This window comes from Amphiprion ocellaris, chromosome 3 (assembly GCF_022539595.1).
Source record: "Amphiprion ocellaris isolate individual 3 ecotype Okinawa chromosome 3, ASM2253959v1, whole genome shotgun sequence".
In the NCBI taxonomy this organism is placed as follows: Eukaryota; Metazoa; Chordata; class Actinopteri; family Pomacentridae; genus Amphiprion; species Amphiprion ocellaris.
Genome location: NC_072768.1, coordinates 5,527,941 through 5,553,073, shown reverse-complemented (window position 1 = coordinate 5,553,073; position 25,133 = coordinate 5,527,941). Strand labels below are relative to the sequence as shown.

The window sequence follows — 25,133 nt, the reverse complement described above, 5'->3', positions numbered from 1 at the left end:
GCCTTTTAAAATACAAATAGATATAGTATAAATAACCCTATATAAACAAAGCCTAGTCTGTCATGGGAGAGCAGTCCTATGCGACAATCAGCCTGAGGCCACCATCACAGTATCACACACCAAACAGGAGCCAGGACGCCGGTAGGTGGCAGTCGTGTCCCATTTGCAAGATCCATATGGGAGGACTCTCTTTCTGTTCCTACATTAAAGCTAAACCTCGCTCTCCCTCCTCTCTCTTACGCACACAAATAAACAATAATTTGCTTTATTAAAATGACCGATGAATAAGAAGGACGAAGTTAAAGAATCAATTAAGGGGTGTCAGCGTTTAGAGGGAGATGTAAGTGAAGGTTTCCTCCAGGGGAGAAATTCACAGAAGCTCCAGAAGTTCAAACAGAGCAACATGACGACTGAAAGAGAGGGGAAACAATATTTCCTGCCCCCTTCAGTCCTGCGGTTGACGGCAGAGTCGAGCCACCAGCAGTGACTGGCGGAACCGTCTCAGTTGGAGGAAAACAGCCAGTCAGTGGGTGGTAACCCTACATGATGCCCCCCTCCTGAACTTATCAATTCATTGTCCGTCCGTGCTGCGCCGAACGGGTTTCTTTTTTTTTTTTTTTTGTATTATTTAGGTGCGAAAATGCCGAGCGCACTGAGGCACCGTGAAAAAAGCGCACCGGTGGATGCAGCCCGCTTGCGCGTATTGGAACGGGGTAATTTGTGACCACGTTTGAAGCAGCCTCACACACCGCATTCCAGGGAAGAAGAAGGCGAAGAAGAAGCGGCACTTTGTGGATAATAGTCCCCACTTAGAAAAAAAAAAAACCTTTTACCTCCTCTTCAATGTCGAGTCGAGGCTCGAATTGCTGAAAAACGCGCATACATGGAGCGAGGGCGCAGAAGTGATGACTGCCTCGGGTGAACTATAACTCCCGTCCAGACAGGCTGAGATCAAGGCTCGGTGCTGGGGTAAACATGTAAGAATTGAGCTTTCTGTGTGCAACGAAGGCTCCTACACTTGAAGCCTCTGCCTGAATTTGAAGCTTCTAGAGGGATAACTGGCTGGATTTTTTTTTTCTTCCTTTCGATGTTGCATCTCAGATTTACGCATTTTCCTCTCAAATATGGAGCAACCTGAGAAGAGAGATCGTCTTAAATCGCGACAACTTTATCACTTCTCCGATGTCTAGGATACCTATTGAGTCACTCTACTGCGGGACTTCTTTCATCGATACAACCAGGAGAGGAGGAGGGGGTAAAAAGAAGAAATAAGCGTCTTGAAATCCGCACTGGGTTGTGCGGTGAAATCTAATCGGGGTTGATGACCAAGAAGTAATAAGGGGGGACTTGATGAAAAAAAAAAGTTGAATTTGAATCGAGCTGGACGTTAAAATAACCTCAACCGCTCAATGTATGGATGATGGTCTGCCCATGCGATCTAAATGACGAGCTTTTCAAGGATGGATCTACCTGGACACTGACCACACGAGGTTCTCTCCGAGCTCTGCGTGGTTTTTTTGGAGAGGTCACTTTTTAAGCATATCATTTAGATCGGAGAGAGAATACATGTATATGTGCGTGTGTGTGTGTGAAAAAAACAGTGTTACATTCACCCTAACTGATCATTTGGAGAAAAATCTGGGACCACAGTGGGTTTGCATCGGGAGAGTAGTTTCAACAATGGCACTTGTGGGTGCCTTCGCCTTACGTGCGCCCTGAAGAAAAAGCAAAAAAAAAAAAAAAAAAAAAAAAAAAAGAGAGAAGGAGGAAGGAAATATCCGATGCATTATCATCACTGTGAGAGTTAATAGCATGCCATCCGGACTAATGTGTGGATTACATACCACGTCGTTTTGAGAGTGTGGAAACGCAATGAGTCTGACAAAAAAGTGCCACCGCGGATTCTGCAAAATCGCTTGAGAATTGCGGATTTTTTTTTCTTCTCTGATGCAGTTTTTTGGGGAGGGAGCGGACCGTTCTCCGTCTAAAGCAGAGATCCTCCAGACCTTGGCGTCTTCGTGAGTAAGTAAGTCATTGTTTGAGGTCTAGGGAACCATATATATCCTCATACTCATCTCTGTAACTGCCCCCACTCATCCTGTAGGTTGGTAGTTTTCTTCTTGATGACTGCAAGGATGGAAAGTAAATCAGGGCACAGACAGCATTCCCAAGGTTCCACCGCCACTAATAATGCGGCCTTCAACTAAAACATCTCTAATCGTGCGCTGATTTTGGAAGATAAGGTTGAAGGATGCGCGCACTCGCATTGATCTGCTTGCTTTGACTGCGCGCCCTTGAGTTGGGTGCGTGGGCATGAAGCTTATATGTCATGAAGAGTTTAAAAAAAAAGAGAGAGAGCAAAGTTTCCTATTAAACAGATTAGATTCGCAATGGAAAGCGTAATAAACATGCTGAACGAGGCACCTGCAGTCCTTCCATCTATCCTACAACCTACATTTTGAAAATCTGCCATATTTAACACGTGCACCTGTATCCCCACAGTAATCTCTGAGAAATACTTAATGGTATTCAATGCTGGAATTTAAAATTCAAGCATGTCTGGCACCCATGTCTTCTTCTTTTTTCTCTTTTTTTCCCTCTACGTGATTTACACAAAAGGCGCTTGTTCACTGTGTAGCCTGGGAGGGAGCTGTCCCTTTTTTCCATGGTGCTGAAATTAAAATCTGCCGTCTCCACTCTGCCTCTACTCAGCTGGAGAAGACAGAGATGTTGCAGTTCATGGTTCGAGAATCTGAGCCACTAGGCTGCTGAATATAATCCTTTTTGCAGTATGCAACTAAGCAACAGATGACACATTTTGGGGGGGAGGGCATGGATGTGATATGCAAGAAGTTGAAAATGCGAGCTGCTGTTTGCTACAAAATCCTGTATATGTTGTGCATAAACCATCTCTCCTGTCAGCTGTTTCTCTGGAATAAGTCTACAAATTGTATAGGATGAGAACCTCCCCAGAACAGAGGTTAAAACACGTCTTAAATGCAACATGTCACTGCTTTTGAACTCTGCAGCCGCTGAGCTTAAAAATAGATGTTTGTCATGTTGGTGACAAACCAGTGTTGGTGGTAAAAGCATAAATAGAGGTTGCTGTCACTCTTGAGACAAAGAACAAATTGCATCTCTCACCTGTGAAAGTGAGAAACATGGCGAACATTATTCACCCAGTGAAAGAAAAGCCCTCCATATGATGGAGTGACATCACCTTGGGGAGACAAATTAGACTGCTGATTTTATGTTTTTGCCCTGTCAGGAGGCTTTAGCAAGATAAATCCTCCCTACATATTCCCAGGATTGCAGTTGTTTGTTGGCAACTGGTGCAGGAGTGATTCATGGTAATAAGCAGGGAGACTATCCCTCCTCCCCATTTAACACTCCTCAAACCTTCTCATCCCTGTGGAGATTTTCTTGGAGATGGATGTGGGCTGTAGGTTTTGGGAATGTATAAAATTCTAGACAACGTATGGAGCAAATGAATTTAAAACTGACTGGCCAACTCTGGATTTGTGTTTGTTTATTCCACTATGCAAGACTGACAACAGCTGTATCCCCAGTGTGTCCCTATTAGTCCTTCTAAGCAGTGGGAAATAGCCTTAGAGCAGGTGCAGCAGAGGGACCAAGTGGGACTTCCTGCTGCTCACACAATGCCAGTCTTCAGCTGATAATGTTGCTAACACAGACATCTGTTTTATGTCCAATTTCTCCACCCATTGTTGTCGGACTTATCTATTGAAAATCATTCCATGCAGCTGTGTCAGAAAATTAATGAACTTGTCATCTGGAAAAGGGCACTACTGCAATGAGGTGCCAGGGTCTTGCAAAGCGACAGGCTGTATACCCATGTTCCCTTCCCACACTCCCTTTGTCATTTTTTCTCCCCCCTTCTCAGCCTGTGACTCAGTTCAGATCAAGGCCAGCACTTTGTGCCATATAATAAAATGTTCATTTCTCAAATCGGATTAATCTCTGTAAAGCCCGGCTTAGGACACCATTAGCATTCATTTCTTTCACTGCCGGGGACTTGTATCAATAATGGAGCTATCCCTACATTTTTCATCTTCTCTGGGTATAAAATCTTCTCAGGGGGTTTCATTCAATGAAAAAAGGAACAGTTACAGTGATCCGTTATCTATTCCCTTGCCTTTTGTACTGGAAAACAGCAGTGCAATGCTGGGGGTCTGAAGAGGTAGGCCAGATAGGAGCTGAATGCTCGAGGTGAAATAAGCCTTTATAGGAAGATGACGTTGATAGCAAGAGCTTAAAGGAACATATTAATAATAAATTCAGAGCTCAAACAATATATTGGTGCTAATTATAAGTGCTGTAAATTTGTTAAAGGACAAATGTTTAATCTTTTTGTTTTAAAGTTTTGCATTCAATTTCTTACAATAGCCTGGAGAATGTAGAGCTACTGGAATCAGCAATGGTTAATATACATATTAATGTTACTTATTAGTAACATTAATATGGTACTAATATGTAGCATATCAATATTTGTAGTGACAAAAGGCTTTAACACTGTGAAATCAAATGTAGTTAACTGACAACATTAATATTAACTGCAGTTCACATAGTTACCATCATGAATTGTATATAAAGATAGACAAAACTTCTGCCATGGGTTTTTTGTTTCTTATGCCTTGCTGTAATTGTGTGTTTTTGCTACAAAGGTGGATATTTTAGCATGATGGTCTGTGGGGATTGACCTGCTTTTTGTCCAGTTGAGATCGTTTGTCAAATTTTTGGCACCTCTGTGTTGGCTTCATTTTTCAGCCCCAGAGGCCTCTTCTTGGTTATGGTTAGTCCTTGTCATCTCTGGGCAGAGAAACTTTAGAAGTGCACTGGTTTTAAGATCCAGACAATGCAACTGAAGCTGCTGCAGAGAACATCATGGCTGATGATCGCTGCTTTCCATAAATGAGGGAGTCACGTGCTGATTAATCGGGCGGAGCTGCAGAGGTAGGCAGTAGAGAGTCACTTTAAAGCAACTGATGCCTCAAAGATGCTTTCGTAAGCCAACGGTGACTTATCTGTGGCACGACTGGCCAATGACATGGTGTTGCAAGTCTGCATCACAGGCAGCTATTGTGAGTGTGATAAAACGCATGTAATCTTTTGAAGCGAGTGTTGTGGTAAAATGTGGCAATTTGTCAAAGTTTTGTCGCCGTAGGTGCACTGGAGCAATATCATCCTCATGGACTCTTTACTGAGAAAAGAAGTAGTTGTTTTCAATCTGCTGTACCACTATGGATGAGCATCTAAACTTCAGACTGTCGGATGCTTTTCTAATATAATCTATTCGATCAGTCGGACATAAGCAAATATCTTGGCCACTGCACATATACACAGACAGACAGGAATTGTATCTGCAGTGGTCCGACTCATTAGTCATCCTTTCCAGCATGTCTGTCTGAATGTTCTGTCCAGAGAAAGAACAGCTGAGCAGGGGGACGACCGCAGCGCATTCCACCAGTCGATGGATTAATCAATTGGTGTTCCAGCTCAGCCCATCCATCTCAGGGAATAATCTGGGAGACATCATAAAAGTGCCATTCTATCATTCTAGAGGCCAGAGAGCGTTGCTCCCCTTTTTCTGTCTGTACTGCCACTATGATCGTGGGAAAAAGAGGTGGATAAAATGAAATACATGTACCTGTGTTCAGCATGCCAACGCTCTGAGGTGTTTGCTACCATTTCCTGCTATTTTGAAACAATACAGTTTAAAATATTTCTCACTGCTGTGACTCAGCGGTAAATTATTCCAACTCTATCACTATCTCCCCCTTGCCTGGGTTCTTTCGTAAAATTCAGCCAAGAGCACAGGCCTGCATTCAAGATGCATCATTACTCACCACTTGCCCTACATCACCCACCTTGCCAGTCATGATGATGGTGTCTTTTCGACTTAGTAATCCTCACCTTCCCCTACCACTGCCAGTCTATCTTCTCTTGACCTCGCTGGAGTGTCACATGCTGCTAAAATGAGAGTGACAGCACCCGAGGTAGGACTGATGTGATGGCTCTGTTAATACGAGCTTGCTTAAGTACAAGGCAAATACTCACAAACACATTCTTACTCTCTCACGCACACAGAGATACACAGGTTAACAAAAAAATAGACAGATACACCACGGACGAGTCATTCTTCCTGCCTTTGAGGCAACTGGGCTCTATCAGTTTAAAGTGTTACTGGCCTTGGCCATCACATTAATTCTTGCTGTTACATTCAAAGGTTAAATGAGGTGGGAGAGGGGAGGCAGGCTATCTCTGGCTGCCTTGCTTTGTTGTTTTTCCAGAAAGTGTCTTATGGAGTTATAGATATTTATGTACTCCTCAGAAGAAAAAAAAAAAGAAGCAAAAGACAGTAAAAAAGAAAATTGAAGGCAGAGAGGAGACCCACTCTTGAGCACTGTCTTCCCAATCTTTTGTTGTTGACAGTGGAATTTAGAGTGAGCTGCGCGCGCTCACTGCTCTGTGCTCTAAACACTCAAAGTTAAAAACATTTGAACTGGAGAGATGCCCTTCAAACAGGTTTTCAGTGGTCGCATAGCAACAGAGCCATGACTAGCGCATCCCTAGGCAGCTTATGAGCTGCTAGCTAAAGTAGAGGTTGTCAATGGACACCAGCCTTCAGTGACAAAACCAGAATCCAAATTCCAGACTGTAGGCTATTTTAAAATTACAGACCACAGCTCTGTTAGAATTATTGCTTCTAGTCCAGCTTGTGTAATATGCATCTTCATACACAGCCTCAAACCTGTCAAGCAAGTCAGTCCGAGAGGCGATAGTGAACTGAAAGAAAAGCTGTGTTATTGTATACACAAGAACATGCATTTGTGTGTGTGTGTGAGAAAGAGAGAGAGAGAGAGAGAGAGGATGTAGTGTACTACCTTTTAACTTGTAGTGTTGTTTTTGAGATGAAAAGAAAATACCCTGTAGCTGTAATGGATACTTGACCTGTTAGAGCTGATGGGCTTCTCCCCGTGGAGAAGAAGCAATTTTTTCATACGGTGTTTTGTCCATAACAAATTGCAAGCTTTATCTGCAGGGGGAGTTGCAAAGATTTTGTACCATGCGTTACAACAAAGCAGAAACAGCATTTGACTAGCATCCACTTAATTTTCAGTACATTTTCCTCAGGTAAAGGCATCAAAATACAGGAAACTGGGAAGCAGTTATTACTGACAGGCAAAGAAAAAAAAATCAGCCACAACCTTTCAGCTTTTGGAATGTGCATGAATCAAATTGAGCAAAAGAAAAAAAATGAAAAATTCAGCTGCCCTTTGAGAACACTTCTTGATGTTGTAATATTAAAAACCAATGCATTTCAGCAGCCTTCATCAGTGTTTAATACTGAGCTGCACTAACAACTTCAAGAGTGGAGTCGTCCTATCATGGTGTGACTACTGAACACATGGCTGCTCATCCAATGGTGAAAACAAAAAAAAATGTATTAACCGCAATATAACATGTTTAACCCTGTAAAACTTGTTGCAAAAATACATCAGTTTTATTTTTTATTATTGTTTTGTACTATTTTATATATACATAATATTTTTTGTTGTATATGTATATCTAATTATTTTTGTTTTGCTTTTTCTCATTTTTCTTATATATTTTATATATATATATATATATATATATATATATATATATATATATATATATATATATATATATATATATATATATATATATAGGTTTGTTTTATTTTATTCTTTGCTCATTTTTTTTCCATATTTGGGTCTAACAGGGTTAAAATGAAGAATACAAAGCACAGCACAGGAATGGCAGGTCTGGTCACTGTAATTGTGCGTCTGAGCTGACTTTTGATTCAAAAATGTTCTTTTGAAAGCCAGGTGTGCATGAAATGTCTTTTACTGCAGATTTTTTTTTTTTTTGCTACAGTAGTGTGTATGCATGTGTCTAAAAGTACATGCACGTGCTCTTACTAAACTGGTGCCTTCTGCAGACCCAGGGGCACAGAATGAGTGTCTGGGACCTGGACATCAGGGTCGGGCTTTGCCGTCTGTCTCCCAGATCTGCCTTTTAACTCATGAGCCCAATCAGGGCTGGCAATCAGATGGTAGCTCAGCTCGGCTTCACAGCAGGACTCTGGTCATCAGTCAAACCCCCACCATACAACACAGCATGGTCACACCCTGGCTAGCAACCACATTGTAAGACTGTTGAGCTATACAGGCATTGCACCTTTGATCATTGTGAGGAAAAAAAAAACATCTCCCTTTGTCCATTAGTACAGCACCTTTAAAGACACGCTAGCGTGCTGAACCTAACAAAGTGCGCCTACTGTTATATATTCGGCTCACGCGAAAACCATATGGAAACACAAAAGAATGAAGTAATTCTAGGACAGATCACATGCTGTATGTTCTGCGCTTACGATCATTTATCTGTTTTCACTCATGAGTGCACGTGCATGCATGTGGAAATGATGTGTGTGTTTATTTCGGTGTGTATCTGCGTGAGTGTCGGCATCTTTCTGTATTTCTTCAGCTACCTACTCACCCTGTTAGTCTCTGACCTCAATGTGTCATTCATCCTGGCACCTGCATGTAGGCAAGGCTGCCCTACTATGATAGTTTTGATCTGACAAGGATTGACTTACACTTGATTTAATCCAAGTTGTCTCTATAGAGTCTGCTGAGGTACCAGTCTGTTTCACGGCTCAGGTCAAGGCCCTGTGACAACGGCTGTCACATCCTCTACTCTAATGCATGTGTGAGGAAGAAAAGAAATGCTGCAGAAAACCCTGGATAAATTGAGGGAGCTCATGCATGTCTGGTTAATAGGTAATCTCCCTCACAGACAACAAGAATTAATCCTAAACAGATGCCACCTCTTGTAACGAAACCCTTGCACTTCCCAAACAGGCAGCATGTCAGGAATGAAGACTGGAAGGAGCTTTGTTGTCATAGTGGTGGAAGTTCATTATAAAATCCTAAATGGTATGGCTTATTAGTTTTTATAAACCTTAACGAGCTAATTAAAAAAAAAAAAGCTACAATGAAGGTCAATGTGAATACAAAATAAATAAATCATAAAAAAAAATCTCACATAGCAGCAAATGTTAAAAGTTCTTGATCAGGGCTGAGAGTTAATCTGTGTGTCGGCATGTAATATTTCTCATGAATGAAAACACAAAATGAAATTGATGGATTTTAAGTAGTCTGGAAAAGCAGCAGAGAGGCAGTTAATCATGCTTGATAGGGAAAGTGTGTGTGCGTACGTACATGTGTGTGTGTGTGTGTGTGTGTGTGTGTGTGTGTGTATACAGCCCAATGGCTAGCCTCATGCAGCTTGTGCCAGACTCCTCAGCATTTGGCTGCAGCCCGTCTGTCACCGAGGAGAGAAAAAAAGTTGCACAACATTCAACGCCTTGTCATATTTCATTTCATTTTTAGCGAATAAATTAACATAATTTTAACCATTGGTAGCTACGTCTTAATGGAAAGTGAGTAGGTACATTATGTTGAATGCATGCGCTACAAAAACCAAGTAGGCTAATGTTTCAGTATATTAAGATTTAAAATCCAGCTGGACTTGTGTTGAATATAAAAGGATTATCCAGTGCTGACTAAGGAATTCCATCTGACTGCGTTGAAATAAATACATCTTTCCTGCCTTGAATACAGTCATTCTTTGAGCTGCTTTTTTTTTTAAAGAAGAGACAAGACAAGAGGCTTCAAAACCTCTGACTTAAAAAATGGTTGCCTCCACAAGTCAATTTGCCAGCTACTCAGTTTCAAAAAATAAATAAATAAAAAATTCCAAAGAATCTAAATCCATTACATATTAAGGTAGATTTCTGTGAGCAGTTTCCAGTGAAAATCAACAACTTAAAGAATTTTTTAACAAAGAAGTTGCTACAAAGGCACCGAGTCATGGTACCAAGGGAATGTTTTAAAGATTTATTTTGGGCACACAAATGGCATGTCAAAGACGACAAAAATGGCTTTTTCTGATGTCTGTGGGTGCAAAGCCAAGGAGGAATCATTTTTCAGTTACTTTACTGACCTCTTCATGATGGTGGCTGCACATATTAGAGCCAGATCTAGTGAAGTAGCATGATTCCCTGTGAAACAAGACAGTCCCACGTTTGATTCTTCTTTTCACTTTTAAGCTGTTAACTCCCAGCTGAACTGAATCAAAAGGTAAAGTAATTTAATGTCAAGCATCATGTGGAGTTTTATTGCTCGTACTGGCCCACTTTACAACATCAAACAACATTTTGTTTATTTCTAGCAGATGAGGGTTTCATGCAACGTGGAGCTCAGTTATAGCATTCCTAAATGTTGTTGTTTGAATAATATCAAGCAGCTGTGACCTCCTCATCCAGTCATGCTATCTGTAAAAGACACCTTGATATTCCTTGCATGTGACTATGTGGTTTTGATCCTTCTCTGCTCTGGAGTCTGTCGCAGTGATATAGTGATTATGTATAGTAACAGGGGAACGTCCCGGGCTTTATGTTGACTGCTAATTGGGCTCCAGTGTAACGACTGTGTCATATTAATGACCCAGATCCAGCTCATTGTAATATTCATGAGGTGTGAGGATTGCCTTTTCTCTCTGGGGCTGCGTGGTGCAGAGGCTCGTGAGTGTGTGTGATGGAGTTAGTATGTTGATGTGGATGCAAGCGTGGGTGTCGAGGGGCGAAAAAGGTTGATCACTGTGTACAAATGATCTTCGGTTTATCCGTTAGTGTTCCTGAAAAGCAGTTGTTTCTGTGATATCGGTTTCCCCCACTTTTCCAGTGCCATTGATATTAAAAGGTGAATGTTGATTTAAGTCTCATCTGCAGACAAGTACGAGGATGCAACTGGCTCTTGCTGTGTGACATTGTTTTAAAAACGAGAAAAAAAAAACAGACTTGAAACCAGGTGGGCCTTTTTGCTTTGTTATTTTTTTGCAGAGGATGATGAAGCCCTTTGGGAGACGTTTTGTTTTTTATTTCAGGGCAGTGTGGACAGGTGAAAAGGGTGTTGGATGAAACAGGTGGGACTCCTACGGTCACTGGCAGGCAACCTCCTTATCCTCCCCCTCTCGGTGTGGTCGGAATTTGCATAACACTAATCGGAGCATAAAAGGAGAGTCAGATTATTTCTGTTTTCATTAGCTCCATCTCTAGGTCTTTCTTTATTCTATAAATGCCTTATCATGTCCTAGCCAGCATAATGCATATTTCTTTTTTCTCTTGCTCTAAGGCACAATTCTGCTGTGCTATTGCTTTTTTTTTGTAATGCTTGAATTGGAATGTGGAGTTTTGTAGTTAAAAGAGGACACATGAATGTGAGGTGTCCCTTACGGCTAAAAAGGTTAAACCACCTCGGTTAGGAAGCTGAACAGAAACAAGCTCTTCCTACTGTAGTGTGGACAAGATCACAACGAAGGCATCTGGTCGACTGATCAGATGGGACAAGGTCTTTTGAAGGACAAATAGGTGTCAAGTCTCGGGTTGTGGAATGTATAAGTCATGAACAGCTGCCTCATTGTTTCCTTATCGCTGTGTGTGCTGAGGACAATCAACCTCCAGCCTCACAGTGCGCTATCCTTTCCTAATAATTCTTCTTTTAGTTTCATTTCAGCGTTCATTTTTGAATGATGAACCTTAATGGCAAATTGTATTTCCTTGTACAGACTAAAGCGATGCATAAAAACAGGGGGTGTTACTCTGGCTTCTGTCTTCCAAAGACAAATTAGATTTTAATGAAGAATGAAAGTGGCTCTGTGGATTCTCTGGCATAACATCAGATCCAGCACAGTAACTTTTGTGCAGTGATGAGGCATTCATTACAGACAGTTAAGAATGGCAGCTATCAATCTGTAAATGAGCTATATAAGTCATATAAATTATACTGCAAGTGTTGGAAGCCCACCCATAAATGTCAAAAATGCAAATAGTCTTCCGTGGATGGCTGGGCAAATGGGGAAAACGTGGAGGAGTCTTTTTTTTTTCCACCCCAAAAAATCCAGGATCCTCCATTCTCTCATTTAACGTGACAATGGAGGATTTCATCATTGTGAGGGAAACGAGATTCACTGACTTAGGGGAGATATAGTGTTCTCAGCGGTGAAATACGAGAACAAATCTTCATAAGACTGTTCTGCCATTTTTGTACTCATTTGTTCCGACATCAAAGGATCGGCTACATTGTGATTACAGTCTCTGTGAAGTGGACCGTAATCCAAATTAATTGATGGAGCAATGCTGGAATATGCTAACAAGAACGGTATTGTTTTGCATGCCTCAATAAGAAAGTTCAGCATGAATTTTTGAAGTGGGATGAAAATTCTCATAGTGTTTTCCAGTGACTTTTCATCTGTCTGTCAAGAGGATTTGTTTTCGTTTTTTTTTTCAGAATGAAAGCACTCAAAGACATCTTGTACCCTTTTGTATTTGGCTTATGGACACATTAATTCCTGTACTGCATTGTATCGTTTTTGCATACAGATATATCAGAATATTGACATCAGGTGAGAATAAAAGACAACACGGACATTCTCCATCAGTAACAATTGCTGGACAGCAAATTTGCTCAACCTGAGAAACCCAGTACAGGTAAGTTTTACTAGCTAAGAGTATTAGTTTAAAACTTTAATATGTGGATTATAATTGGCCGTGTTTACCCCACGAGGGTTAGCAGATATAGCTAATGATGTTGTACATGAGTTGTATTCATTAACATTACATTAGTATGTATTTAGCCCTCTGAATACCAAAACAAAGATATTTAAATCACTTTATTCTGGATGTCTTATTTAACAATTTGCCAAATATTGGTTGTGTGCACTGAATAGATTAGGTAAAGGAAAAACATGTTTAAACTGTGCACTCTTAACCCTGAAGCCATTGGGAACTGTGACCAATAATGGCCTGCCAAAAACTGAGGAACTTTTTAGCTAAACTAGGTTGAACTGCAGGCTGTGTATTGGTAACGCCTGCTACTTCGAAAAAATGTTGTACAGGCTGATTCCAGGTTGTTGTTGTTTTTATTTTTGCACAATAAATGCTCAAAATAATCAACTTCTGTTGATTTTTTTTTCTTAGTGACATTTTTTATTTCTCTCTACTTCTGGCCATGCTTGTGCTTCCAAAGCGACGCGGGACTTTAAATTACAGTGAAAAATAAGGCCTCAGTGAGTAAAAATGTGACATTGATATCAGTATATTAATATGTATGAGTGACTTTTCAATCATTCCAGCCTATAGGGAGATAACTATGAGCTCTGAAGCTCCTCCAGTTGTCTCTTTAGTTATGTAAAACCAATCAGATAAAAAAAGACAAATACCAATGTAGCTAAATAACATTATTCTGAAAATAAAGGTACTATTAGACTATTGTTCCTAACATGTGTAGTTGTCTGAGGCCAGGAGGGGAGTCATGCTCAACCCCGAATGGCTCATAGAACGAAGGGCCTGCAGAGAGAGAAATCTGCTAACATTAGGTGCTGCATCTGTAGGAGTTACTAAAACCACTGAGTTCAATTAAAAAAAACAAAAAAACAATAATCAATTGAATTCTGAAGAGGATGACCAGGTTGATTCTCAAATTGCATATTTTTGCTTCAACAATATAACTCTGGTGCTGAAGTTTACTGGTGCATACACTGATTATTGAGCATAACATAATTTTGGCCAACTTTAAATGATCCTTGAAGCAGAATAGTGTATTATGGGATAGAAATACTGTCTCAGCAGTGAATAATCATTCCAAGCACTGGTGAAATTAATCAGGTAGAATTAAATCAAAGACCTTGGACTTTGCTCTAGCAACAATGAGCAAAGATGAGAAAAAAAAACAAAAACAAAAACATATCTTTAAAAAAAACTGCGGCACAGCCAAGTCATCTGGGGATTCAAAGCATCCTTATTCGCCTTTGAGAAACCGGGTCAGCACATTGTATTTTGGTATTGAATAAATGCATGGATGGAACTTGCTAGAGGCAAAGCATTATCTGTTTTATTTGATTGTGAAATGTATTACCCACTTAGTTTAATGCCTCCCTCACCTTGAAAATGGGTAACAGGCCAAGAAGACTGCTGCTTGCTCCACACGTTCTGTGTGCCGAGTGTCGTTCCTGAAGCTTTTGGTGTGTCAGACCTGTTCCTGAACTCGGGCAGCGAGTTAATGTCCACTTGCCAGATGCCTACTAACATGGTGTTGCGCGTGACATTGCAGTGCCACTTACTCTGGCTGTGTCTTTGGCTGTCATTCACCTTAGCAAGATTAGGAAACCTTCTTTCTGTCTGTCTAACAAATCTAGAAAGTGTCTGACATCAATAATGGTCCTGCTTTTGTAGTAAACCAACATTTTAAATTACAGTTTTCCATGGCATCTCACACAATCCACAGATAGCATGTCTTTAAATGACCTCAACAAAGAGAAACAGGATAAAATACAGGTGGACAAATAAAGAAAGCTTGCGAGAGTGTGCTAAAATTAAGCATTACACTTTGACATACCGTGGGGGAAGCTCTCGCCTTTTCAGTACAGCTGAGGTTCAATGCAATTTGCCATGTTTTAAGCTCAATGCCCAGGGGCTGTCGCAGGATTTAAAGACCTTATGAAAAGTGCTAAACCACATACTGTATGCTTATAAATATAAAAGACAGTACAGACTGTGTGTGTGTGTGTAGGATGAAAAATAAGAGCAATCATATCCTGGCCAGCATACAGTAGAGTACCATTAATACATGCATTTATTATCCCAATTAGTAAAAGGCAAACAACGATGTGTACTGGAAAGTCATTAAACTGCAGATGAACAAGTGCCAAACAAATTACTTCTGCCATCAACTGTCAATTGAAGCTATGAGAGATGTTTAATACTTTTAAAAATACCCAGCAAGTACTTCAGTGCTATATGAATAATGAGACCCTGTGCTGAATATAATGTGCTGATTCTACTGTAAGTGTTTCAAGTACAAATTACAGTCCGATCCTACCAACACCTTGGGTTATGTGGTAGCTTGTATTTACCCTGGTGATCCATCTCCTCCTGCAAACACAATTATTTGATTTATGGGGACCAAAAAGTCTGGTTAAAATCAATTTAACACAGTCTGCTTCTTTTAGAAAACCAATCTGTTTTTGGTGGAAATTGTTCAGTTAATTGTCCAGTTTGTTGGATTTAGGAGAATCTATTGGTATAAACTGACTACAATGTTTATAATCATGTTTTCCTGAGTGTATAATTAGCTGAGCATAAGTAGTTTGCAGCATGTTAGACTGAGTCTTGTATATCTGCAGAAGGAGCAGGTTGTCTTCCATGGAGACTGCTGTTTCTGCAGTAGCCCAGAACAGAAAACCCAAGAACTGGGTCCATGGCAGACTTTTGCATTTTTAGCAGCCACCATTGGTTCGTCTACAGGCTTGGAAGGGGAGGGTGAAGCAAGGATTGGTTGGAATTCAGCTGCTAGATGCCACTAAATCACACACAGACCCTTTAAGGTGCCCTTTAAGCTGTATTTCTTCCATGTTAGTTTGGTGGAGCTTCTCAGTGGCAAGTAGTTTAGTATTATTTTACTGGATATGAATAAGTGAAACATTCATATAAAGTAGAGCATTGATGAGAAAGCACGTATTGCTCTGTCTCTTGGCGGAAGTAAATGTTTTAGAGAATCTGTGTTTTTCTCCCCACGCACCGTTCAAACACACAAAGTAACAGCTCTCGCGTTGTATAATTCAAATCTCTGTGATTGAGTTCAAAATATTCAAGTCAGTAGCGCTTTTCTGCTGAGTCGCATCATTTTAAAAGGTGTTCCTGTCATTTTGTCTAGTCCCTGAAGTCTCTTTGTTCTCTCTTTCTTTCTCCTTCTCTTTCCAAACTCTCTTATCCTCTCGCCACTCTGTTTAACACTAAGTACTGTATCTTCCCATCCCATCTCCACCATTCTACTTCACAATTTTACTTCAGCTAATCTCCGTGTGCTTTATGCACAATAATTGGTTTAGAGAACTGTTTATCCACATCCTCCACATTTCCCAGCTCATGTGAAGCCGAATCCGGTAACCTGTGTGCCTTCAATCACGCTGCTATTCCAGAGCAGCAACAATACCCCAGATGATTTTGGCTCTACTGCTCCCCTCGGTAATGGGAAAGCTAGAGGCAACTGGCTGCTGAGGCCACGCACAAACAAGGCGGGCTTGGAGGGAGCAAAGCCTCCTCCAGAAAGCAAGCACATCAGCGCTATTGTTAGCACATAGCAGGAGATTAGCGCTGATGGCTGCATACGAGCAAGCAGGCTTGGCTGGTGTTCTGTGTCGGATGCTAACCCAGCCCACCCCTGCTGCCACCGCCACAATGTCACAATTAGTCAGGATAGCTGCAGACAAGATTGCCTGCCCTGGTGGCAATGCAGTCAATCCATCTCCAATCACTGTGATATCACCGCTCTGGAGATCATCATCAGCATAATGAATACTGCACCCGTTTTTACCTAGCAGATATATGCTTTGCCTGAATCAGGAGATGCTCTGTCCATTGTTCATTGTTCTGAGACTAACAAGCTCACAGTCGACATAGTTATCTAGGAGTGAGTCATCAGCGCAGGATCATTCATCGGCTGAAGCATTAAGAAAAATCTGTAGTCAAATCTGTAAAGTGAATTTGTCACAACAGCCAGGGGAAAAAAAAAACATATAGCAACTTCAGCCAGAGTATGTGAAGCCTGATTGCATGAACAAGGCAGCCACAGACAAAAAACAGTGAAGCAGCAAATGATATGCAGCCTGCCTTTCATTCTCAGTGTGAACATGAGAACACACACCTGTGCATCCTCATCCCTACAAACACACACACACACACAATTTCTTAGTGCCTCTGACTGATTACAGTGCATGATTAATTAGCAGACAGATTGCTAAACGGTGGTGAACATGGTTTGATGTGCAGAGGTAAAGACTAGACTCTCCATGGAATTCACTAATGTCCTCTATACCCTGCTCTCTCTCACTCACTCACTCTGTTCCCTCTCATCCTTCTCTCCCATCTATTTCTTCCTCTCTTTCTATATTAAGCTCTTCTGGGTTAATCATTCCTAGAGGACGACAGCACCACAGAGAAAAAAAAAGAAGAAAAAAAGCAAGTGAGTCGGGTTCTTGTGCAACCACTTCCAGTGATTACAGACCCTTTAAAGGATAACCACAGATCTTACAGCCACACTGTCCTCAAGGCTCCCGAAGAGGTGATGAGTTTTACTGTTTTTGTCTCGGCTTTGTCTCATTTTCACAGAACCAATTCACTTGACCTTATTCCTCATTTATCCTTATATTTGCTTGTCCTTTCACTCTGGCACCACAAGAGGGTTTTCTAATCTTCATCTTATTATACGGCATTCCTTCACCTTGCCTAACATCCTTGCACCCTATTTTGCTCATGGATCCGGTGGGAGGAGAGTGCTCTAATTTATTTGTTTGCATATGGGGGATATGTCCAGCTCTGATGGATGGCTTTGGCTCTCAGTCCCTCAGTAGCTTTGGGTTTACAACAGAATTTGCTTTGAGTCTCTCAAAGGGCCACATCCTCAAATAGAGACGAATAAATAAAACACCCCCCGCACGCATGGAATAGAGTGAATACAACACACTGACATGCAGTTCCGCCACTACAATTACATACATCTATGTGCATGCACACAGAAGCATGCACAGAGTAACTGATTCTACATACAATAATCACACAAGTGCATACAGAATACATTATTCCTCAGTGCTTTTAAATCTGTGGCAGCAATATAATGATTTAAAGTACAGAAGAAGGGGAAAAAAAAGAAAGAAAAAGCACCAACAATGTGGAAGTAACCATTAAAGTCTTCTGATGTCCTCACATGAAATCAGTGGTTGCCAGTAATCGTTTAGTCTGCTCCGTGTCCAAATTAGTCTGCATGGTAACTCTCTTAATCAATGTGGTTGCAGACTGTGATGTGATGTGACTGTTAACATGGAGGCTTTCTCTCTGCTGTGCTCTCTCTTCTTCACACACACACGCACGCACGCACGCACGCACACACGCACACACGCACACACGCACACACGCACACACACACACACACTGGGGTCTCCAGCTAAAGTTAAATGTCTGCCAGCTGAGCGTGTCCCTCAGTTGGGCTTTTGTTCATCTCCAGCTGAAGCTCTGTAATTTGTCCACCAGTAATTTATCAGGAATGGAGGTTTGGGGGATGCCAAATTTGTCACAAGTTCTGCATTAAACAAGGCACAGTTAACATGTTTAATCATATTACATTTTGCAGTATTGCTATTTTGAAAAATTAATTGCAAATCATTTCTGTTTTTAAACTTAGCCAATGCGTTTAGACTTCTGAAAGTGCACTGAAATCTGCAGCGCTTCCATTTTTAACTAGTTACATAGTGTGTATGTGTGTCTGCTTGTGTGTACAACTCTGCCTCCTACGAATTGTATTTGTACATAACTACACTGATTTCCCAGTTACATTCTGGTAGTCAGATAATTGTCTGCAATATGTTCCACGAATTACACCCAAGACATAAGGAGGTGGTCGGGTTAGATGAAAGGGCACAACCCTCACATGGGAGATTAGGGTTCACATACACACTGTTATCTGCAGATAGATTTAGGCAACAAAAAGAGCTTGAATATAGAGAGAGAATATGGTTTTGGTTAAATGTAAGTAAACATGCCGTGCCTAAAGACATAGCAAAAGTTTTCTCTACTAAACCAGACTATAACCTTTTCCAAACTTTAACCAAAGACTTCCAGGGGTATTTAAGTATTAAAAAAAAATTTAAAAACACGTAAAAACTTTCATGATTCTGTAGTCACAAGTAGACATTACTAATATGCTCATTATTAACATATTTCCGACTTGCCAGATAGTTAAAACATTTCCTTATTACAGTAATAGAAAAACATCTTCCAATCACAATTCTAGTCCTTTTTAAATGTATTCTCTGTTGCAGTTTAGTCATATATCATTGCAGTTTCTAGGAGAGAGGATGCCGTTTGAAAGAATTCATTGCTGGCTGAAGTCACACAATGCTGTGTGCAGCTTGTATCACTGAGTGCTCCAGCATCAGCTGTAATGGGATATGTGTTCAACTTCCCCGTCTCGTGAGCAAATCTGAGACAAAGCTCTGTACTCTGTTGTTGATGCATGTTTGTTGATGCCTAATTAAATGCACAAGGCCCCAAGACATTTCTGCGTCTGTAAAACCTCAGTGGCCAAGACGCCCGTGACTCTGCAGGGTGAACGGCAGGCATGTGGCAGGGGAGATGTACTTCTCCGGTTCATTTCATCGCTCCATTCTCTCCCTGTCTTTTTGCTCTGTATTTCTACGGCTCTCTGCCTGACTCGTTCCCAAAATAGATCTACAAACCAAGGTACCGTTTCTTGGATAGGAAGCATCAGTAGTATAGTGGGAGAGCATTCACGCACTTGTTTTATTATTAAATCCTGGTTATGTAAACCACCAGGAGACACCACTAACGCATAATGATTCACCACAATTCAATTGTATAACAGGCCTATTTCAATGAGGAAATCAGAGATGGTGCATGTGTGTGTGTGAGAGAGAGAATAAACAAGGCCTGCATCATTTGATTCATTTCCTGTTTATTGAAGCTGTCTCTATGGTTACTGTGAGCTTCACTGGTAACTTGCTATCTGTGGTATTTCAAGTGTCTTTAAGTGGGTAATAGTGGAATTGTAAGAATCTGCATATTGCATACATTCAAAATTGTGTCATCTAGACACTTGCTGATAAAAATGAGTCATTCTAAATCTGTTGCATGGTGTAAAATAGCAGCTGACAATATCACTTCACTTCAAAGTGAGACAATGTTGCTTGTGATGGAATGATAAGGACCTCCTATATCTTAGTAAAGAAAACGTTACATTCATAAATAATGAAATTGACCCTCTCTCTGTGAGTCTTTGTGGTCTGACCAGCAGCTTCTGATACCAAGCGTTATTAATAGATCTTACATGTTAGCACCATTGCTAAGCTAGTTTAGTGACTTTACTGTTTTGTATTATTGCCTCACTTTATCATTTTGGGCTGCTGTTGAGATGCTAATCAACAAAGTTACTTGGTAATCATTACACTAAAAAGTATGGTATTCATTAAAACAATAAAAAATAGAGCAACACATCCTCAAACCATAAAACAAAACAGATCTTGAGATTTACTTTTAGTCTTAGGATTAGTTATCTGAGTTTAACAACGTAACCTTAACTCAAAGATCAATTCCAGTCATAAGTAACTAATGGAAGTAAGAAAATTTACGAATTTGTTGAAACATTCTCACATTAAATATAACTTATCTGTTTGGGTTATGTTTGAGGCAGTAGTGTAGCCAGAAATTATATTTGTGTGGATACAGAGAAAATCAGGCATTCCAGTAAATGATTACTAAAGCGTCACTTTAAAAATCATTACTACAGGCACCTGTATGCAAGAACTAAAAATATAGGCACAAGACCTGATCTAGGACATGCCCACAGCCAAGCACTGCTCGATAACCAGTACATGCACAACCGCACACAGCTGGCAGCCACAGCAGCACCGGCTTTAGTTAAACCATATCCGGATACATCGGCAACAAAGCAGACAGTAACAAAAAACAGAAAATCAACAAATCTGCCTGATACAACAGAAGCACATTCACACATAAGCAGCATTACATTTGCACTCATATGCATGATAAACAAAAACAGGCAGCACAGCGGGGAAAACATGCAAATATTTAGCCTGTGATGGCTGCAGCTGAAATCATTACACCGATGTCCAGTTTAGCATTGTTTTTGGAAAAGCGAAAAAAAAGTCCTCTGCTTCATCATTATTTAAGCTTACTAATTACAAGAAGTCAGGTTGTTAAGCTCTTCTGCCTTTGCCCTGAGCAGTGTGCTGCTGTACAGCAGGTGACAGAGGAGGATGATGGCAAGTGAGGTCCTTACAGTTTACAAAGTGTCGCTGCTGTTATTCTGAAACAACAAAAATAGTATTAAGTGGTAAACAGCACTAAGACATATTAAAATGTTTCAGTTATGCTACTTCATGGTTCGTCACTGAGTGCATACCATATTTCAATTAAGTACTAAATTCCCTGGTATTAAACAATTTAACTTTACAACATTCTAATGCCAAAATGTCAAAAGTCATTTAAAAGTGTATGGACAAGTAATAATGTAAGTCTTTTTTTCCAATCACAGTATGCTTGATCAAAATGTCCAAAATGATTTCTTGGATTACTTTGACATTCAGCTACTGCCACCGTGGATGAAGGGGAAAAAAAGGAAAAAGAATGAGAGACTGATAAATGGTGTTTTAGTTTAGTCTTTAGTTTGTTCAGAAACTGAAGTGCCTCTATTGAGGACTTCCTGCAAAAACACTACAGATGCCAAAATTGTCTATCCACTAGAAAACACTTTGTACTACAGCCATGTTGCAATAACCACCGGCACTTGACTGTCAAGTGATTAGTGCCCTGGCTAATTTGGGATTTGGTAGGTGTTACTCTCAGAGAAGTTACTGCAGGCTGAGTGAAAGCTAATACAATATAAAAATGAAATATAGCACAACAGCTCAACACTCTATACAAAGAACAGACCACGAATCAGCACCATTAAAACCACCTGCCTAATATTTTGTAAGTCCCACTTGAGGCACTGACTCATTGGGCGTAGACACGAGACCTTTGGGGGTGTCCTTTAGTGTTGGGCACCAGGATGTGACAGCAGTTGGTTTAGGTCATGTGGGTTTGGGGTAGGGCCTGCGTTGATCGGGCTTATTCTGGATGCTCAATCGGAAAAGAATCTGAGGAGTTTGGGACCGATGTAAAACCCTTGGGCTCGATATCATGATCCTTGAGCCACTCTCCTGCAGTTTTTGCCATGTATTAGTGTACACTGTTCAGCAAAGAAGTGTTGTCACCATGGAGGTATGTTCTCAGTCTGTAGCGACATTTAGCTGGGTGGTACGTGTCAAAGGAACATCTGCATGAATTTCAGTACCTAGGTTTTGCAGCAGGGCTGCACAGTGGTGTAGTGGTTAGCACTTTCGCCTTGCAGCGAGAAGGTCCCTGGTTCGCGTCCCGGCTTTCCCGGGATCTTTCTGCATGGAGTTTGCATGTTCTCCCTGTGCATGCGTGGGTTTTCTCTGGGTACTCCGGCTTCCTCCCACAGTCCAAAAATATGCTGAGGTTAATTGATTACTCTAAATTGCCCGTAGGTGTGAATGTGAGAGTGCTTGTTTGTCTATATATGTAGCCCTGCGACAGACTGGCGACCTGTCTAGGGTGTCCCCTGCCTTCGCCTGAGTCAGCTGGGATAGACTCCAGCCCCCCCCCGCCCCCCGCCCCCCGTCAAAAATATTGAGTCAACCTGAATTTTCATGGCTTCATTTAGTGATGTATTTATCTTGAACTACATCATATTATCAAGTATTGCTGTCTGCACTGTTGTCTACAGGAGCAATGTAAAAGTGTGGTGCTACATCTCAATTAGAACATAAAAATCTAGTATCTGCATGAGAAAACAGCATATTAATGAGGACATTTATGCAAGCTTATCTGTTGACCTGTAACTATGATGGCCTGTTTTATCCTCTCATCTCACAGCTTTCATTTTCTCACTTTTGCTTGATGTCCTTGATGTCCTCAGGGGCTCTATAGTGATCAAACCAAATGATTTCAATCATATAGTATCTAGTTTAATAATCTAGAATCCCACGTCATTACACGCACCTTGGCAATCTGTTTACAATCTCGTGATTATTTAGTGGAACTGTGCCGTAACAAAAGAATATGCTTTGTGAAAACAAGCATAAAAATCCAATTACCGTTTTTATGTCTTTTTTTAAAAAACATCTGTAGCATTTTCAGACCAGCTCTTCTTATATCTCCATCCAGACCTTTTACATATTTTTAGCACGTCGGGATTTGCGAAGCACGCATAAAATGAAAAGATAACACTGTGGCAAATGGCTGTGATGTTTTACACAGGTCATGTCTTGTCATGCTATCTAACCTGGCAGCCCTCCTAAAATAAAAATAAAAAATGAAAAAAGTAGAGAGGAATAACAGCTGCTGTCTCACCCCGTCACACACACCCACACCTCCCCCTCTCTGTGTCTTACTTGCTCTCCAACTCATGTGTTACCCAATCTATCTATTTCACATGAGGGAAGTGCACTATTTATTTATTATGTAGGTATTTTGATCTCTTTTGTTATACATGGGTCAATATATAATTGCGGGACTTTTTGTAACACACTTGACAGGTATCACAGCTGACATTTTTGCTGTTTTCAGACCTAAAATCAACGTGGCTGTCTATAACCAAACACCACATGGCATTTTTATAAAAAGATTCTTCTCAATATTATATATACAATTGAGTAAAACTGTAATTGAAAGTTATTTATAAAGATATTGTAGTAAACCTGTTGACATGCGATAAATCCACACTTGACTCATACTCTACTTTCTATTAAATCACTCAGAAAGCCTTGGAGTCTGGCCAGTCTTTTCTTCAGGAGGAAATGACATCATGTGGAGCAGGTCATGTGATCTGGAATTAACACACTTCCTTGAGAGGTGTTTTTGTAATGGATAACTTAGTTGAAAGTGATTTCTCAAACACTGATACAATTTGTTATTTTCCATATAAATTTGATATATTGCCAAAAAAAGGAAATATCTGTCATGATTATCTCAAGTTAATAAAAAGAACACTTTTGAATAAGCTCATTTTATTATTGTTTAACTAATTAGAAAGTGATTGTTATTAAATTCGGTCGTTTTTTTAGTTGACATTTTAGTGATATCCAGTCATTTTTTTATTAATAAGTTTTTGTTCCCATAACAGATAATTAGATAATTATGGAATTTCTAAAGACATGATCATAATAAACATAAAAAGCATTAGGTTTTTTAAAAAAAATTTTAATAAAAAAGGCATGCAAGATATATCCCATGGACTTCAAAGGTCCCCTCAATTATATATTGACCTGTACAGTATCTATGGTAACCAAGTCAGAACAACAACAAAAGAAGAAAACGGAAATAGCAACCTTAAAAAGACTTTAGAACTTGTTAAGTAACTTGTAAACTTCTTTAAACATGTTGGAATATCACTTAATTAAATTTGTCTGACTTCTTCCATATATAATGCAAATAATTAAAGGCTGTTTGAAGTCGCGTGGGCAAATGAAGACACTTCATGTGAATACAAGTGTTCTAATGTGTTGGACGTGGTGAAGGGATGTAGGAAATGTACTACTAGCGATGTCTGACAGAGCAGATTTGATCATTAAAAATGAGACTCACTGTGTGAAATTTACATCTGTGAGGAAGATCAAAAACAGCGGCCCCAAGCCAGCACATGTGCAGAGTGAGACGGTGAACTGGAGTGTAGTGAGCAATGACCCATTCTGAGGTTCTGCTTCGATAATTAAAGTTCATCGCTTTTTCATTGTGCTGTTTTTTTTCTTTTTCTTTTTTATAGTGTAATTTAATTTGGCATAGGGGGACAAAAAAATAAAGTGCACTTTAGAGTCTAATTGATGCTGGTTTCTCCTTAGTCCTGCATCCTCAGCATTCCCCTCTCTCCCACCAATGAAGTTAACTAGGCGGGGGATGGAGTGCAGGGAGGAGACGGAGGGGAGGGAGAGACACGGGAAGAGGAAAGAAAATAAGGAGGTTATCGCGTAGAGGGGTGGGAGGGGGGTGCAAATTTGATTTCTTCTACATCCATTGTTAGCTTGTGGCTTTGAGAGGCAGTGAAAGCAGAGTCCATTTTCTCGTTACTGTTGTGAGGGAGATTAGCAGAGACTGGGCTTGTTTCTATTTGAGGAATAATGAAGAGTGTGTCTCTATACAAGCCCCACTCTACTGTTGCAGCAGGGTCTCTATTAGTCCTCCCTCCTCTCACACCCTTTCTCTCTGTATATATAAAAATGTGAAAGCATGTGACAGTTCATCATTCCTCGTCCTGTTTCTTTTTTCTGTTTGTTTTTAATCTAGCTTATAAAATTAGATAACAGAGAGGGTTTGTCTTGTGCATTTCATGTGGAAGTGGCAAACTTGTGGGGTCCCACACTCTCGCCAGGTG

General features: G+C 40.4%; 1 protein-coding gene across 3 annotated transcripts in view; it reads left to right on the top strand.

The window, feature by feature from the left end:
- Positions 1 to 25,133, top strand: part of lrrc4ca (leucine rich repeat containing 4C, genome duplicate a) — a 170,984-nt gene that overhangs the window by 115,830 nt on the left and 30,021 nt on the right. The window contains exon 1 of one of the 3 annotated variants that reach the window (XM_023262302.3): positions 197 to 2,022. The exons of 1 other annotated variant lie outside the window; for it this stretch is intronic. The gene's annotated coding sequence lies outside the window, so the exon portion shown is untranslated. Of the gene's footprint in view, positions 1 to 196; positions 2,027 to 25,133 lie in introns of those variants that run through there. One more of the 3 variants, XM_023262292.3, reaches the window with a different exon arrangement.